Consider the following 18205-nt stretch of genomic DNA (forward strand, 5'->3'; position numbering starts at 1 on the left):
CTAAGAGGGAGGGAAGCTTCTTGAAGATGCAGCAACAGCTAGCGATAGAAACTTCAGCTTGGCTGCTTCCAAGGGGAAGGTTTGGGGCACCTCTTATTCCCTCTTCATTTGTCTGTGATCCCGAGACAAGCAATTCCGCCCAAACCAAGCAGCAAGTAATTCCACCCAGAACCCAGCACCTTCAAACTCCTTCCCGTCTAGTTTTGTAATCCAGAGCTGGAGGTTCAAGTGGGACTGTTTTTGTGGATTGCTCAGCCCTGAGTGCTCACTGGAAGGACAGATCGTGAAGCTGAGGCTCCAAGACTTTGGCCACCTCATAAGAAGAGAAGACTCCCTGGAAAAGACCCTGATGTTGGGAAAGATGGAGGGCACAAGGAGAAGGGGGACGACAGAGGACGAGATGGCTGGACAGTGTTCTCAAAGTTACCAGCATGAGTTTGACCAAACCGCGGGAGGCAGTGGAAGACAGGAGTGCCTGGCGTGCTCTGGTCCATGGGGTCACGAAGAGTCGGACACGACTAAACAACAACAACAACAAGAGGTTACATTTAGGATACCCAAATATATATATGCTCCCATGCAGATCTCATTAAAGGAAGGGAAATAATCCTTAGAGTTGTCATCATCAGCCCTTTGGATGAACCTGAGCCAAGGTTAACCTTCTGGCAGGATTTGGAGGGAGATGATTCATGCGAGATTATATCTGCAGCATTCACAGATCTGGAGAACTAGTTAAAAATCATGCTCGGGAAGAAAGGGCCATAAATTACTCGAGATTGTCACTTGTAGGAAATTTGCCGTTCACAGCAAACCGAGATGTGAGGTGGGTTTTGATAAGTCTTTCTTGTCACATCTGCTTCTCTGCTTCTTCTTAGCCCATTTAGTATGGTAAGCCCTGGTTGCTCTCATCTGGAGCAAATAGGGTGGAGCCAGTGACTTTGAAAGCTGATTTGTCCCAGCTGAGCAACCCCATCATTTGATATTAATCCAGAAATCTAATTTCCTTCAAAGCTATTCCCTTCCCTACCCACCAAACTCAAGATTCCCCCCACCCCCATTTTAAACAAAATACTGGCCTCAGGCTGGCCTTTGACAGCAAATGTGGAATTGTGGGCAGGGCAGTGTTGTGTTTGGGGGAAGGGGGAAAGAAAAGTTGACATGGGATCTGCAGGAGAGAAAAGTCAGGCAGGAGAGACAACACCTAAGTCTGCTCCCCACCTTCTGTCGATCGTCCTCTTCAGTTCCTTCTTCCAGTCCCTTTTCCCTCCTAAATTGAAAAACCTGGTCCAGCTGGGTGGGGACAGAGACTTGGGTGGATTGTGAAGAAGAGTTTGGATTTGATATCCCGCTTTATCACTACCCGAAGGAGTCTCAAAGCGACTAACATTCTCCTTTCCCTTCCTCCCCCACAACAAACACTCTGTGAGGCGAGTGGGGCTGAGAGACTTCAGAGAAGTGTGACTGGCCCAAGGCCACCCAGCAGCTGCATGTGGAGGAGCGGAGACGCGAACCCGGTTCACCAGATTACGAGTCCACCGCTCTTCACCACTACACCACACTGGCTGAAGGGGTTGCAGAGGAAAAGCAGCCTTCAAGGAAAGGATTAAGGCCCCCATCGCAAGTTGATTACAGTGGTACCTCAGGTTACATACGTTTCAGGTTACAGACTCCGCTAACCCAGAAATAGTACCTCGGGTTAAGAACTTTGCTTCAGGATGAGAACAGAAATCGTGCTCTGGTGGCGCAGTGGCTGCGGGAGGCCCCATTAGCTAAAGTGGTGCTTCAGGTTAAGAACAGTTTGAGGTTAAGAACGGACCTCCGGAGCGAATTAGGTATGTAACCCGAGGTACCACTGTACTTTGTTCCCCAACCCTGTTTAGCCAGTGGCATAGCGTGGGGGGTGCAGGGGGGGCCAGCCGCACCGGGTGCAACATTTGGGGGGGGCGCTCGCACTCGCAGCTCTCTGCCCCTACCTGGCTCACTCACTCTCTCTCACTGCAGTGCTGGCTGTGCGAATCCGATCCGAGCTGCCGGGCCACCGCCCACTGTGGAGGGGGAGGGTGCCAGGCGTGCGGTGCGGAGCGGAGAGAGAGTGAGGGAGGGACTATCTGGGGGAGGGACAGTGCAGCGGCCGCCCAGCGCAGCGTGGGAGAGAACCACACCCGACCAGCCCAGGCAGCAGCAAGAAGAAGCTGGCAGCGGCGGCAGGTTAGGGGTTAGGGGCGCAAATTACTTGCCTTGCCCCGGGTTAGGGGGTGCAAATTACTTGCCTTGCCCCGGGTGCTGACAACCCATGCTACGCCGCTGTGTTTAGCAGCTAGCCTCAGATTAGTTCAGCAGTTGCAGGCTGAATGTGGCAGAAGTTGGTCTGGAAGTAGTATTTTCAAGCCCCATTATGTGGCAGCAAGGGAGCTCAGTTTTACAACAACCCCATTACCAGGCACAATTCAAAGCCTTGGTCAGACCACACCTGGAATACTGCGTCCAGTTCTGGGCACCACAATTTAAGAAGGACAAGCTGGAACGTGTGCAGAGGAGGGCAACCAAGATGATCGAGGGTTTGGAAACTAAGCCTTAGGAGGAGCGCTTGAAGGAGCTGGTTATGTTTAGCCTGGAAAAGAGGAGACTGAGTGGAGATATGATAGCCATCTTCAAATACTTCTAAGGGCTGTCACATGGAAGAGGGAGCTTGCTTGTTTTCTCCTGCTCTGGAGGGTAGGACTCCAGGCAATGGCTTCAAGTTGCAAGAAAAGAGATTCTGACTAAACATTCAGGGGAAACTTTCAGACAGTAAGAGCTTGCTGGGGGTTGTTTGAGATGACCCATGGGGTCCCTTCCAATTCTTAAGAAAGTGTTGGTCATTACCTTTAAAGCCATATATGGCTGGTGCCTAGGATATCTGAGGGACTGTCTCGTTCTGTCAGCACCTGCCCCTTTCATGAAGATCTACTCGAGTGTTTACTTGGTCTCCTTTGGGTGGTCAAGGCGCAACTGGACGGACCATGGGAGTGGGCCTCTTCTGTGACTATGCCTAGTTTTTGAGACTCCCTCCCTCTTTAGTTCTGTCTTCTGCACCCTTGTCTTCTACTCAAGACATTATCATTCTGGCAAGTGTATGACCTGCCAGGTCGATGGTCTTCTGGTGACTAAACCCATTGACTTTGGATTGCTTTTATTTGTTGCACCCGCCTCTGTTTTTATTATTTTTGTTACTGTTTAATCCTTTCTCTTGCCCCCATTTTATTATTTTAAAATTGTTCTGGGAATACAGTGGAAGGGTGAGATGGAAATCTTTCAAATAAATAAACCCAGAGGGAGTTGGCTCTTGTATGAAATGGGGGATAGAGAGAGCAGAGGTATAGCAAAATGCTCGTTTTGTGCCACTGCGGGTTTCGTATTTGATGTTCAGGTACATGGAAGGAAGAAGCTGGCTTAAGTGAAAATGGCCTGAATGTGTTGTTCGCTGGGGGAAGCTGATTGCACCCCCCCCCCTCTCTCTCCCCCTCTCTCTCTCTCTTCCTCTCTCTTCCAGGGTACCTTCCTCTCCTGTCAGGAAGCCCCAAAAGTTCTGAACTGAATGCACAGGTTCCATGCTGGGTTTCTTTTGTGGTGCCTCAGTGCCGCACTCTGCATGGTTCAAATTGAAATAGCTACGCCATGCCAAATAGATTTGTCAATTCTGCCGCAGTGTGATTTGGTGCCATGGAGTGCAGGGAAAGAGAAGAGAGGAGGACTCTGTCAAATTTTGCTTATGCATGTATATATGTGCACACACACAGACATACATACATACATACATACGTGTGTGTCTCTGTAGCTAGCAGTGAGTCCCTTCTCTGCTCAATCTGTAAGTTGGGCTCAGAGCCAAATTTAACTGGTGCTACTGACAGGTCAACTAACATCTACATCTTCATAAAAGAAATTGAGACAGAGAGAGCCAAAGAGGCAGGGAGAGCTGCATGAAGCAAAGCTGGAAAAGAAAGATTATATTTCCCCCAGAAAGTAAGAGAGCAGCCCCCGCCTTCAGTCATCGCTGGTACCAAGGGAGGCGAAAAGAACTGGTGTTGTTGGGGATTTCTGTAAGCTGTGAAGGCCAGTACACTTCCAATTCCCTGGCTGTTGGCAGTCTTGATGCAGTGCGCCAAAGGCAGGGGACTAGGGATAAGTTGAATAAAGAGGAGGGAAAACAAGATTAACAAGAGCTTTCAGCAGAAGGGGATGGTCGTGTTGTTTTTCATAAAGAGCAGCGCTGCTTTCAGGGAGAAGTAGGGACAGAGTGGGGTGGAAAGGGATTTGCACACCTGACACCTGAGCTGAACTGATTGAATTCTCCAAACCTCACCTCTGCCATCAGCATCACCGAACGATCTTCAGGTCCTTCAGGAAGAGGAGAGTGTTTTCACCTACAAAAAAAATACTGGTCTGTCCATCTTGGCAAAGTCCCCCCCCCCTTTAAAAATCTGTGTGGAATAAACCACAGAGCCTAGGACTTGCCGATCAGAAGGTCGGCGGTTCGAATCCCCACGACGGAGTGAGCTCCCATTGCTCGGTCCCTGCTCCTGCCAACCTAGCAGTTCGAAAGCACATCAAAGTGCAAGTAGATAAATAGGTACCGCTCCAGCGGGAAGGTAAATGGTGTTTCCGTGCGCTGCTCTGGTTCGCCAGAAGCGGCTTAGTCATGCTGGCCACATGACCCGGAAGCTGTACGTTGGCTCCCTCGGCCAATAAAGCGAGATGAGCGCTGCAACCCCAGAGTCGGCCACTACTTGACCTAATATACAGGGACCCCTTTACCTTTACTTAAATTATTAGTGCCATGCCTTAAGAGCTGCATGAAGCATATACAAATACATTGCAGCAAGTGGGATCCGATGGGGGACAAAGAGGAGGAAATCTTCTCTCTTTCCCTCTTAATCTCCGCACCCCCAGAACTGGATTTGAGGACAGCCACTACCATTGCAGCCCCTCTACTCAAGCCAGGAAGTGCCCAACATGAGCAAGGAGGCGGTGGTTGATTCCCCACCCATCTAAGACCTCAAGCCCTCCTCCTTCTCAGCTTGGAAGTGTTTTTCTGCCAGCAAGGGATGGGTGAATCCGCCAATTTCAAAAAGCAGATGAGGTGGAATGGCCTCCGCACATCTCCCACTCCCAAATAACCTCCAGATTCCAAAGGGGTGGCAGCTATCCTACCTTCAAACTTTGTCTGACCACGGCTGCCCAGGCAAATACTTTGTTCCAGAAAGGAGAGCAGGCATTAGCACCACAGCCAATGGGATTTGGCTATAAATCTGCCACTGCTCCCATCCTTTTTGCCAGCCCTCAGCTAATGGCCCACCCACCATGCTTAGTCGCTGTGACCTTTGATGTTTGGGAAGTGGGGTGTGTGCATCTTTAAAAATATTTTTATGAATGCATTGGGGACCCCAATGTCCCTGGAGGTAACTAACCAACAATGTCTCTGAGAATTTTAACTTGGAACTGTAATGGACTGAACCTTCCCAGAAAAAGGCGTGAGGTTTTTCACATTTTGAAGAAAGAACAATTGGATCTGATTTGTCTACAAGAAACCCACGTGACAAGAGCACACAGAAGATTACTTATAAATAAAAGATTGGGACAAGAATTTATCTCATCAGATAAAGTTAAGAAAAGAGGAGTGGTGATATACGCAAAAGAGAAATTGGCTCCAAGACAGATTTTCAAAGATGAACAGGGCAGAATCTTGGCAACTGAGATACAGATTCAAGGAGAAAAAATTTTGATATTTGGAATTTATGCACCAAATGAAGGGAAGGCAGAATTTTATAAGAAATTACATGAGACATTAACAAATTATCTGGATTACAAGGTGATTTTATTAGGCGATATGAACGGGGTCGTCTCTACAAATATGGACAAAGCACAAAGACAGGTGATCTCCAAGGACGGGAGACTACCTAAGACTTTTTTTGAAATGACTGACAACTTGGACCTGATCGACATTTGGAGAATAAGAAACCCCCTCGAGAGGGAGGGAACATTCTTTTCAGAATCACAGATGACCTGGACAAGAATAGATCAAATATGGATTACTAGTGGGATGGCTCCTAAGATAAAGAAAGTGGAAATCTGCCCAAAGACATGCTCCGACCACAATGCAGTAAAGATGGAAATGAAAACAACAACAGCTGGCTCTTTCAGATGGAGAATGAATGACACCCTATTTAAAGATCCAGAGGTGTACCAAAAGGCCCAAAAGACTTTGAAGGACTATTTTGAGATAAATCTAAGGACAGAAGTGGAGAAACGAGTGATCTGGGACGCAAGCAAGGCCGCACCTTTAACAAGAAACCAGAGGCATTTCTCTTGGGTATGGTCGGCCAGTTGGTGCCGAAGAAGGATAAGAATTTCTTTTTGTACGCTACTACGGCAGCAAGGATTCTTCTAGCAAAGTATTGGAAGACACAAGAGCTACCCACGCTGGAGGAATGGCAGGCGAAAGTGATTGACTTTATGGGACTGGCAGAAATGACCGGCAGAATCCGCGACCAAGAGAAAGAGACTGTGGAAGAAGATTGGAAGAAATTTAAGATGTATCTTAAGAATTATTATAAAACTGAGGAGTGTTAAAATGCTGAGGGAAAAGAAGACGTAGAATTGCAGCGATAATTGGGTTTAAAATTTAGGGTGGAATAGAGAAAGAGGACAAATTTATATTTAATTGGGCAAGATAGGTTGCTGAATAATGGTACTAAACTAAGGATGCAAAAAGGGAAAGGTATGGGGAAGTCCGGGAAAAGAGGGTTATGAAAATAAGGTTATGAAAATATGAGTTTTTTGTTTGTCTGTTTTTTTTGTTGTTTTTTGTTTCTGTTAAAAAATTGGAAATTAATAAAAATCTTTAAAAAAAAAAAATAAAAAAAAATATTTTTATGAATGCATTGGGGACCCCACAGTCCCTGGCTGAAGGAACCATCTCCTGTAGGTCCAGAACTGGAATATGCCAAAGTGCTTTATAGGGGACCAGCAGAAATAATTGGACTTGGCCTTGTTCAGCTTCCTGAGAGACATTGCGTAAATGTTCAGGGGCGCATCTCAGCAATGTCCAGTATCTGGACTTTCACTGCCAGGCGGAGACTGATACAACCTGGTAGCCTTTATGTACAGTCCATTTGCAATGCCTTGCTTACACGGCACTGTTTTATATGAAACAAACCAAATTACATAAACAGCCTAAAAGTCAGGGCTTTAATTTTGTTTTTCATTTGAGAGGGGTGTTTTCAATTTATTTTAGTTCTTAAAATATTTACATTCCACACTTCTGGTGCAAAATCCCCAGCCAGGGTGGCTTGGATTAAAATCACAATATCGCAGAACAACCACCCAAAAGGAAGGAGACAGGGGAAGCATAAAAAAAGTTATCTGTAGAAATTCACCAGGATGAAATAAAGTGCTCAGTAAAAAAATGAAAAACCGGTAAGAAGGGAGCCAAGTGTACTAGGCGCAGCTGCTGAAAAGACCCACCTCAATATATATATATATACTCTTTTCCCTTTCATGGGTTTCACAGTCTCTGTGCAAATTAACATTTTGGCATTTAGCAACCATCCAGGGCTGTGTAGTGCACAGGGAACTAGAGTGACATTTCCAAGGCCAGAAGGTACCTTGCTGCTTGCTGTGGCTTAGGCTGAATTAGTTAGTTCACTCTGTGCCTCAGTTCCTTGCTCTAAGAGATGAGGCAAAGATACCCTCCCCACGAGCTTTGAAATATATTGGAGAACAGCAGCAAAGTGGTATTGTCAGGCTCCTGAACTGTGTGCCTTTCCTAACGCTCCGGGAGGCTGCAAATATACAGCTGGCAGATTGTGCTTGGCTTTGTGGTGCAGGCCTGTTCTGGTTGCTACTCCACATTGGATCAGTGATATAAATACTGCTATAGTGGACATCTGGAAGTTAACGTTTCCCTGTGATTGCTTAATGTACAGGAAAATAGGCAGGAAGCTAAGGAAGAGAGCATGTGATTTCCAGTTCCAGTTCCAAGCCTCTTCTCTTTGGGCATATGGTGACCAAGAAAGGAGGGGGTTGAAGCCACACAACAAAAATCCCAGGATTGGGGAGGAGGACCAAAAGGAACATTTTCTGGATGCTGTCTGTGGGGTTTGGGTTGTGAAGGTGTGTTGGTGGAGCAGCAGAGTTGTAAACGGTACATAATAAACAACTACAGTGGTACCTCGGGTTAAGTACTTAATTCGTTCCGGAGGTCCGTTCTTAACCTGAAACTGTTCTTAACCTGAAGCACCACTTTAGCTAATGGGGCCTCCTGCTGCCACCGCGCCGCTGGAGCACGATTTCTGTTCTCATCCTGAAGCAAAGTTCTTAACCCGAGGTACTATTTCTGGGTTAGTGGAGTCTGTAACCTGAAGCATATGTAACCTGAAGCGTATGTAACCCGAGGTACCACTGTAAATCTGTTGAACCTCTACAGAGGGCCAACTGAGACCTGAAGAGGTCAGCCATCTTGGTTGTTCATGTGTCATCCCTACTCACGTGTAGAAGGGTGGGGAGGTCCTAATTATTTACACAAAAGTGTGGGTGGGAGCAAGGTTACAGCGGACTGGATGACTTAGTTAATTTTTGTTTAATGCTGTTATATTATTTAATTGGTTCGGCGTGAAAAGTTCATACGAATTGGGGTTATTACTATTACAGCGGTACCTTGGGTTACATACGCTTCAGGTTACAGACTCCGCTCACCCAGAAATAGTGCTTCAGGTTAAGAACTTTGCTTCAGGATGAGAACAGAAATCGTGCTCCGGCAGCGCGGCGGCAGCAGCAGGAGGCCCCATTAGCTAAAGTGGTGCTTCAGGTTAAGAACAGACCTCCGGAACGAATTAAATACTTAACCCGAGGTACCACTGTATTAGATAGATGCATTTTATTGCATGTTGTCTTGATATGGCTGTATTTATTGTTTTAGTTTATGCCATAAGCCACTTTCAGTGTTGTTTGGAAAAGAGAATTGAGGTATAAATATTAAATAAAAGGAAAAACATACACACACAAAAACACACAGCTTTAGCTTCCTTGATTTCCTCTGTCACTTCAATCCCTTTTCGTCCAGCCAGGACAGGAGTAAAGAATTTGGAGACGGCTGAATGCAGGGAGCCTGCCTCACCCCTTGCTTTAGATGTGAAAGGGGTAATAATAATAATAATAATAATAATAATAATAATAATAATAATAATTTATTGATACCCCGCCCATCTGGTGGGCCTTCCCAGCCACTCTGGGCAGCTTCCATAGAAACAAAAAATACAGTAAAATATCACACGTTAAAAACTTCCCTGAACAGGGCTGCCTTAAGATGTCTTCTGAATGTCAGGTAGTTGTTTATCGCTTTGACATCTGATGGGAGGGCGTTCCACAGGGCGGGCGCCACTACCGAGAAGGCCCTCTGCCTGGTTCCCTGTAGCTTTGCTTCTCGCAATGAGGGAACCACCAGAAGGCCCTCGGCGCTGGACCTCAGCGTCCGGGCAGAATGATGGGGATGGAGACGCTCCTTCAGGTATACTGGACCGAGGCCGTTTAGGGCTTTAAAGGTCAGCACCAACACTTTGAATTGTGCTCGGAAACGTATTGGGAGCCAATGTAGGTCTTTCAAGACCGGTGTTATATGGTCTCGGCGGCTGCTCCCAGTCACCAGTCTAGCTGCCGCATTCTGCCCGCCTCCTGTCCCCCAAAAACAGTACTTCTGTCTTGTCAGGATTCAACCTCAATCTGTTAGCTGCCATTTGGTAGACATTTGGTGTTTGGGTAGACATTTGGTGTTACCATTGTCCGTGCTCAGAGGGGCATAGCTGTCAACTTTTCTCGCGAGGAATCCTATTCGGAATAAGGGAATTTCCCTTAAAAAAAGGAAAACGTTGGCAGCTATGCAGAGGGGACTGGTCATGTGAGCGTGATCTTAAATTGCTTGCAAGTTCAGGGTTGTGCTTCCAGTGCAGGATCCCTCAAACTTGAGTCTCCAACTGCTTTTGGACTACAGTTCCCATCATCCCTGACCACTGATCCTGCTATCTAGGGATGATGGGAGCTGTAGTCCAAAAACAGCTGGAGACCCAAGTTTGGGAAACACTGTTAGTGGATAAGGGCTGATTCAGACACTCGTCGAACTGTGCCTGGCCTGTTCTAAAGACCTGTGGAAGGGGAATCCCTGTAAAATCGGATAGCAGTTGCAGGAAGCCTGTACAGTGGTACCTCGGGTTAAGTACTTAATTCGTTCCGGAGGTCCGTTCTTAACCTGAAACTGTTCTTAACCTGAAGCACAACTTTAGCTAATGGGGCCTCCTGCTGCCGCCGCACCGCCGGAGCACGATTTCTGTTCTCATCCTGAAGCAAAGTTCTTAACCCGAGGTACTATTTCTGGGTTAGTGGAGTCTGTAACCTGAAGCGTATGTCACCCGAGGTACCACTGTATGAATGGAAGTTTGTATGGTCTATCATGTACGGTCATTTCTCATGTAAGTGCATCACTCATGTTGAAGTGTTAAGCGGTCAGATCTACGCCCATATATAATGAAAGCCAGGCCAGTTTCTTGCTCCTCTTCTGAGTCGTCGTGTGCCTGAAGTTTCCCTGCTCTCCACCCAAAGCCCTGTCTCTCTGTAGCAGAAAGATAATCTCCACAGACATCCCTCCTTCATTCTTCTCCCTCTGAAGTCCTGAACCCCCTAATCCTGTTAGTGTTTTTTTGTCTCCACGGGGGGGGGGGGGGGTAACCTAATCTAAGTGGTCCAGGGAGACAGGCCCAAGGACGCACAAATTATGCAGGGGAACGTTCTCCCAAACTCTGGTCCCCTCCCAGAAAACACAACCCCTCTCCCTTTTAATGGCCTCAAGAAACTCTTGACGAGAAAACCAGAACTAAAAATAAATAAGGCGAAGGGTCTTTGGGATCATAAACTGCTTCTTGGATGTAATGTGTGCTCAACCCACCTGGTTTTGGTTTTTTTGCTTTGCTTTCCCCACTGACGCTGTAGCTGGCAGGGTTACCCCACCCCACCCACCCACCCACCCACTGGAACTGAAAAAACACACACGCTCCAAACTGACAGTGGGACATTTTAACATTGGAAGAGCAGCCTGGCCATGAAATCCAGTAGAGGGGAATTGGGGGGGGGGGGAGGAGAGAAGGGAACGGGTGGGGGGGGGAGAGAGAATAAAGGCCCTTCATCCAGCCATGTCATTCTGTGCACTCCCTTGGTGTCTTAAAGCAAATTAATTATGTAGGTCAGATCTTTATTGACTATCGATACATGTCGACCCACCGGATAGCGAGAACCAGCAGTAAATGTTAAGTATATGCATGAGGTGAAAGGCAGGTGTATGTATGTCTTGGGGGAGGGGCAGTAGCAGTTAAAAAAGGAAGGGGGAGGGCGGGTAAAGCCGTTCATTTGAGTTAAAAGTTACAAATTGGGAAAACTACAAATCGAAATACAGTGGTACCTCGGGTTACATATGCTTCAGGTTACATACGCTTCAGGTTACAGACTCCGCTAACCCAGAAATAGTGCTTCAGGTTAAGAACTTTGCTTCAGGATGAGAACAGAAATCGTGCTCCAGCGGCGCGGCAACAGCGGGAGGCCCCATTAGCTAAAGTGGTGCTTCAGGTTAAGAAGAGTTTCAGGTTAAGTACGGACCTCCGGAACGAATTAAGTACTTAACCCGAGGTACCACTGTAGTTGTTTATTATGTACCGTTTACAACTCTGCTGCTCCACCAACACACCTTCACAACCCAAACCCCACAGACAGCATCCAGAAAATGTTCCTTTTGGTCCTCCTCCCCAATCCTGGGATTTTTGTTGTGTGGCTTCAACCCCCTCCTTTCTTGGTCACCATATGCCCAAAGAGAAGAGGCTTGGAAGGGCAATTCTCTATACCTCCGGTTTCCTCGCATGCATAAGCTGCGATCAGGATCTGCCAAGCAGACAGCAGCTCTCCCAGGATTCCTGTTTTGGCTGGTTTCCTGGGACAGCAGGAAACATGGTAATCCAGGCCGCAGGAAGTGGTTGGGAAGACTGGGTTTGGCTTGATGGAGCACAAGATCCGTAGATCCTGCACCACAATATGGGCTTCTTTCAATTCCATCTGCTGCCTTGAACTAAAGCAATACTTAAATTGCTTGAGAGTTGCATTCGGCTCATGATGGCTCTTACTCGGCCACTCGCCTCTTGAGAGTGGCTCATTGCTAAAGTCTTATTGTGCCCCCTACCACCTTATATTGATGTATATTGGGTGTGGAAAATAGTTTTGAGGCAGCTAAGGATCTGAAATGGCAGAGTATAGCTGGGATGAAAAACGTGAAACAAGGACGAGCGTGTGAAGTTCTTCTTCTACTACTACTACTACTACTAATAATAATAATAATAAATTTATTATTTATACCCTGCCCATCTGGCTGAGTTTCGCCAGGCACTCTGGGGGGCTCCCAATCGAGTGTTAAAAACAATACAGCATTAAATATTAAAAACTTCCCTAAACAGGGCTGCCTTCAGATGTCTTCTAAACGTCAGATAGTCAGAACCTCTGCCTGGTTCCCTGTAACCTTACTTCTCGCAGTGAGGGAACCGCCAGAAGGCCCTCAGCGCTGGATCTCAGTGTCTGGGCTGAACGATGGAGGTGGACATGCTCCTTCAGGTATACAGGACTGAGGCCGCTTAGGGCTTTAAAGGTCAGCTCCAACACTTTGAATTGTGCTCGGAAACGTACTGGGAGCCAGTGCAGATCTCTCAGGACCGGTGTTATGTGGTCCCGGCGGCCACTCCCAGTCACCAGTCTAGCTGCCGCATTCTGAATTAATTGCAGTTTCAAACTTTTTATGCTTTTGAGATGACAACGAAAATGTTATTTTCTAGAAGCTCTGAGCATTGCATGTTTTCCATTAATAATACATTGTGGTGCTATTTTATGCCTTGGGAAGCTGCCTGTTTGCATTTAGTTCCAATAAAAACGAGGAGGTTTGCCTCGCGCTGTGCTCTCAGCAGTAGATTTAAGTGCAAAGATTTCACAGGGAAAAACCAGAAGTTGAGTTTTTCAGACGTGCTTTGCTTTTGAGGAAAAGTCTGAAGAGACTTGAAACAGTTGTGATGTCCTGAGTGCACTGAGCAGTAAGATCAAATCCGGATACCAAACACTCCGAATTGCAAGCAGCTTGCTTCATCGTTATTTAATTAATTTCTCTCCCTTCAGGAAGGCATACTCAAACATGTCAGGGGGCAGATGTTATTCATGTGTGTATTTTTGTACCAAGGTAAATATGGAGATAAGGTCCGAATAGTTAAAGCCATGGTTTTTCTAGTAGTGATGTATGGAAGTGAGAGCTGGACCATAAAGAAGGCTGATTGCCGAAGAATTGATGCTTTTGAATTCTGGTGCTGGAGGAGACTCTTGAGAGTCCCATGGACTGCAAGAAGATCAAACTGATCCATTCTGAAGGAAATCAGCCCTGAGTGCTCACTGGAAGGACAGATCATGAAGCTGAAGCTCCAGTACTTTGGCCACCTCATGAAAAGAGAAGACTCCCTGGAAAAGACCCTGATGTTGGGAAAGATGGAGGGCACAAGAAGAAGGGGATGACAGAGGACGAGATGGCTGGATAGTGTTCTCGAAGCTACAAACATGAGTCTGACCAAACTGCGGGAGGCAGTGGAAGACAGGAGTGCCTGGTGTGCTCTGGTCCATGGGGTCATGAAGAGTCGGACATGACTAAACGACTAAACAACAACAACAAATATGAAGATAGTGGAGCTGCCATTTTGCAAACTAGGCATTTACACTGGCTGCCCTCATAGGTAGTTTCTTATGGGCTACTTGAATGAGCATAATTTGACAAAGGACATGGTCTAGTCCTTTTGTGCAACACAGGGCAGGTAGGAGTTTGAGTCACTCCAAATCCATAATACCCAACTGTCGGAAGAAGGCCATCAGACTGGAAGTGTCCTTTGTCGAGGAGGCTAAACATCAAGGAGAGTGATATTTGAAGCAATCTATATCTTGAATTTAGGAAGTAGACTTAGGGCAGTAGAGGATGTGATCAAGATAATGTCTGGGGGGCTTTCAGTGGCAATAGTTCATGAGAAAGGCACTGTTAAGCGGAACAACAAAGATACTGGAGCTTTATAGAATTTAAGAGATAATTTTGTTACCGTTTAAAGCCCTCAGAAGAAATACCACGAGTAATTCACTTTGGACTCTGTGTGCAGGTAGCAGGGACTGTTATTGCACAGGAAAGAGTGAAGCCCTGGATAACAGCGGTTGCTCCTTGGCCTTTGAAATGGCACAGCCTGTTTCGGAACGCTCTGTTTGATTTTCATTGCAAGTTACTCATACCTAAATCCTGCAATTTCTGGAGGTAAGGCCAGGCTAAGAGGAATTCCGAAATCTTTAGGCCTGCCCATCTGTTTGGAATTAGACACCTGGCTGAATCTAATGAATGAATGTAGCCTGAAGTTGTGATGCAGCAGCTAAGGTTGTTAACACTATTCCCCCCCCCCTTCCCTCTTTGAAATAAGAGGCTGCACCTAAAGGCTGTTTATCAGCGTTCCAGAAAGGATTGCTAAAGATGGTGAAGCCATAAAAAGAGAAGGGTGTAAACGAGGAAGTGAGAGTTGCTAAAGTTATTGGCAGCAACCCACTGCTTCAGACAAAGCATTGCCCCCTATAACTTTCACACTGCAAAGGAGGCTTAAAAAAATAAAATAAAATTGGTGTGCAGACTGAAGAAACAAGACAGAATTAGAAGTAATCACCATATGGAACAAATCAGGGGAGGAGGTGGCTGAAAGGGGGAAAAGATAAATAAATTTCAGAGACACCTAGATACGTGTTTGGAGAAGGAAGGTTTTGCGGCAGAAGTTGTGAAAGCAGCAGAAGTAGGATTAGGAGGGAAATTGAAATAAGGGCAGGCGTGGGGGGGGCAGATGGGGTCACTCTTGTCTTAGGTTCTTAGATGACATGCTGCAGATCAGCTTTGTGGGTTGACACAAAGATACAGGCTTCAGTGGCGAAATATATCCTGGCACACAGAATCTTGGATATTGGCACACATGAAGGCCACTCACAGCAGACGCTGATGTTTCCAGGCCTCCTGCTGAAGGAAGGGTATTCTGCGACTGCTGAGCAGGCGAAGGGATAGGAGGAAGGAGGGGTCTGCTGGGATAAAAGTAGGATATTAAAAACACATCAACCACGCTGTGTTTCTAAACGGTACCAGCGTGATCCGTATTCTCTGGATTAGCATTTCTGTTCAACTCTAAACCTGCTCCAGATCCCAATTACCAGCACAGATTTTTGCAGGCAAAGACTTCCTTGCTATACATCTCGCTTGACTTTGCTGTCCTAAAGATGGGAATTCACCACCACACACACTTGTTTCGACTGTGGGACAGTTGTTGCTGATGAAAAAGGGCTCATGGATTTAGCAAGGAGTTTATTCAGCTCCTCATAGCACAATCTCCATTTGCTGGTGTGCCAGAATCCCGAGAGAGATGCACTGCTGAGTTGTCTCTATAGGCTTTTAAGTATTTTAAAGTTTCAGATGCGGTAGTAGTAAGAACAATAATAAGATGTAATAGGAGCAATAAGCAACTCATCCGAACATGCCCTACCAATGGTGTCTCCCATTATAATAGTTTCTGTGGATGGCCATTCTCGGCAGTGGTCAGAGTCGAGCATTTATATTTCATTTCACTTTTCATTTGTGTACCCCCTTTCCATATTACTATACACAAGTCTTTTTACAAGCTGAAAAAAATAGAACAAAATAGACAGCAATGATCACACACCTGTTAACAATCTGATCCAGTACAAAAAAGTCATAATAAAAACCTCACTTTAAAATAAACAACTTATATCAAATAAAGACGTATTAAAAAATCTATTACAATATAATAGGTAAAGGTAAAGGTACCCCTGCCCGTACGGGCCAGTCTTGACAGACTCTGGGGTTGTGCGCCCATCTCACTTAAGAGGCCGAGGGCCAGCACTGTCCGGAGACACTTCCGGGTCACGTGGCCAGCGTGACATCGCTGCTCTGACGAGCCAGAGCCGCACACGGAAACGCCGTTTACCTTCCCGCCGGTAAGCGGTCCCTATTTATCTACTTGCACCTGGAGGTGCTTTCGAACTGCTAGGTTGGCAGGCGCTGGGACCGAGCAGCGGGAGCGCACCCCGCCACAGGGATTCGAACCACCGACCTTTTGATCGGCAAGCCCTAGGCGCTGAGGCTTTAACCCACAGCGCCACCTGCGTCCCTTACAATATAATAGTGAACAGTAAAATTAAATATCACACAATAATAATTAAACAGCTTAACAATTACAATGAAGAATTACTAAACTATAATGGCAAGTCACAATGCATAAATTACCACAAAGCATGCAAAACCGTGTGAAAGGATCAAATTGAGAAACAATTGAATAAGAGGCACATCGTCAGTCCTCACGGCTATCTTCCTTGCGCATTAACAGCCATTTACTTGGTGAGATCTATAGAGGTGGGTCTCATAAATAAGTCCCAGGAACGCTTACAGGGAAGGGTGCTCTGTAAACTCCCCTTAATGTAAGGCTTTTTTGAGGCTCCTCATGGTTGTGCATATGGGATGCGGGTGGCGCTGTGGGTTAAACCACAGAGCCTAGGACTTGCCGATCAGAAGGTCGGCGGTTCGAATCCCCACGATGGGGTGAGCTCCCGTTGCTCAGTCCCTGCTCCTGCCAACCTAGCAGTTCAAAAGCACGTCAAAGAGCAAGTAGATAAATAGGTACCGCTCCAGCAGGAAGGTAAACGGCGTATCTGTGCACTGCTCTGGTTCGCCAGAAGCAGCTTAGTCATGCTGGCCACATGACCCGGAAGCTGTACGCTGGCTCCCTTGGCCAATAAAGCGAGATGAGCGCCGCAACCCCAGAGTCGGCCACGACTGGACCTAATGGTCAGGGGCCCCTTTACCCTTTACCTTTATGGTTGTGCAGAGATAAAGTAGTACCGAGGAGCAGTTTGGGACTGGGAAATGATATATAATGAAATGAAAAGGATGTTTAAAATAACGTTTGTAAGTTAAAGCCATGGTTTTCCCAGTAGTGATGTATGGAAGTGAGAGCTGGACCATAAAGAAGGCTGATCGCCGAAGAATTGATGCTTTTGAATTATGGTGCTGGAGGAGACTCTTGAGAGTCCCATGGACTGCAAGAAGATCAAACCTCTCCATTCTGAAGGAAATCAGCCCTGAGTGCTCACTGGAAGGACAGATTGTGAAGCTGAGGCTCCAGTACTTTGGCCACCTCATGAGAAGAGAAGACTCCCTGGAGAAGACCCTGATGTTGGGAAAGATGGAGGGCACAAGGAGAAGGGGGCGACAGAGGACGAGATGGTTGGATAGTGTTTTCGAAGTTACCAGCATGAGTCTGACCAAGCTGCGGGGGGCAGTGGAGGACAGGAGTGCCTGGCGTTCTCTGGTCCATGGGGTCATGAAGAGTCGGACACGACTAAACGACTAAACAACAACAACAACAAAAAACAACAACCCAGAAACTTTTCTTTTGGGAACTATAGGGACAGAACTACCTAAAATGTATAGAAACTTATTCATGTATGCTACTACAGCAGCTAGAATGTTACTTGCCCCAAAATGCAAAGAAGCCGAAGTCCCAGCAAAGGAAGAATGGATACAAAAACTTACGGAATATGCAAAAATGGCGAAACTTACCGAAAGAATAAGAAATTAAGAAAACATATATATATATATATAAGAATGGAAATGGTTTATTGAATATTTACAGATAAATTATAAACAGATTAAAACAGTAGCAGGATTATTGTAATAACCTGCAGTTGTAAAGAAGATGAATAAATGAGCAAATTAAGTTAATTTGGATATGCAGAAGATATTAAAAATGAATTTAAGGAACTGCAGAAAGAGGGGGAAGGAATCAAGTTTTGAAATGTCAAAAATGTATAATCTTGAAAAGTAAAAAATAAAAAGACATTTAAATTTTTTTTTTAAAGGATAAAGGATTGTCTTGGGACTAGGAGGGCCCACTGATGGCCTTTTGCTGAAAGACCCACCAGGACTCTATCTGCATGTTGTGATCTTTCGTGGTTTGCATCCGGGCTTCTCTTCCCACGCTTGATGCTGTGGGAACGACTGCCCCTTGCGTTCCTGCAGAGAGCAAGT

The 18205-nt window shown here is 46.2% G+C and overlaps 1 protein-coding gene across 2 annotated transcripts in view; it reads left to right on the top strand.

Moving 5' to 3' along the window:
* The window catches only part of NRP2 (neuropilin 2), a 248896-nt gene that overhangs the window by 117906 nt on the left and 112785 nt on the right, over positions 1-18205 (top strand). The gene's annotated exons all lie outside the window — the stretch shown is intronic.

The sequence above is a fragment of the Podarcis cretensis genome (genome assembly GCF_951804945.1).
Source record: "Podarcis cretensis genome assembly, chromosome: 1".
NCBI classification, from domain to species: domain Eukaryota; kingdom Metazoa; phylum Chordata; class Lepidosauria; order Squamata; family Lacertidae; genus Podarcis; species Podarcis cretensis.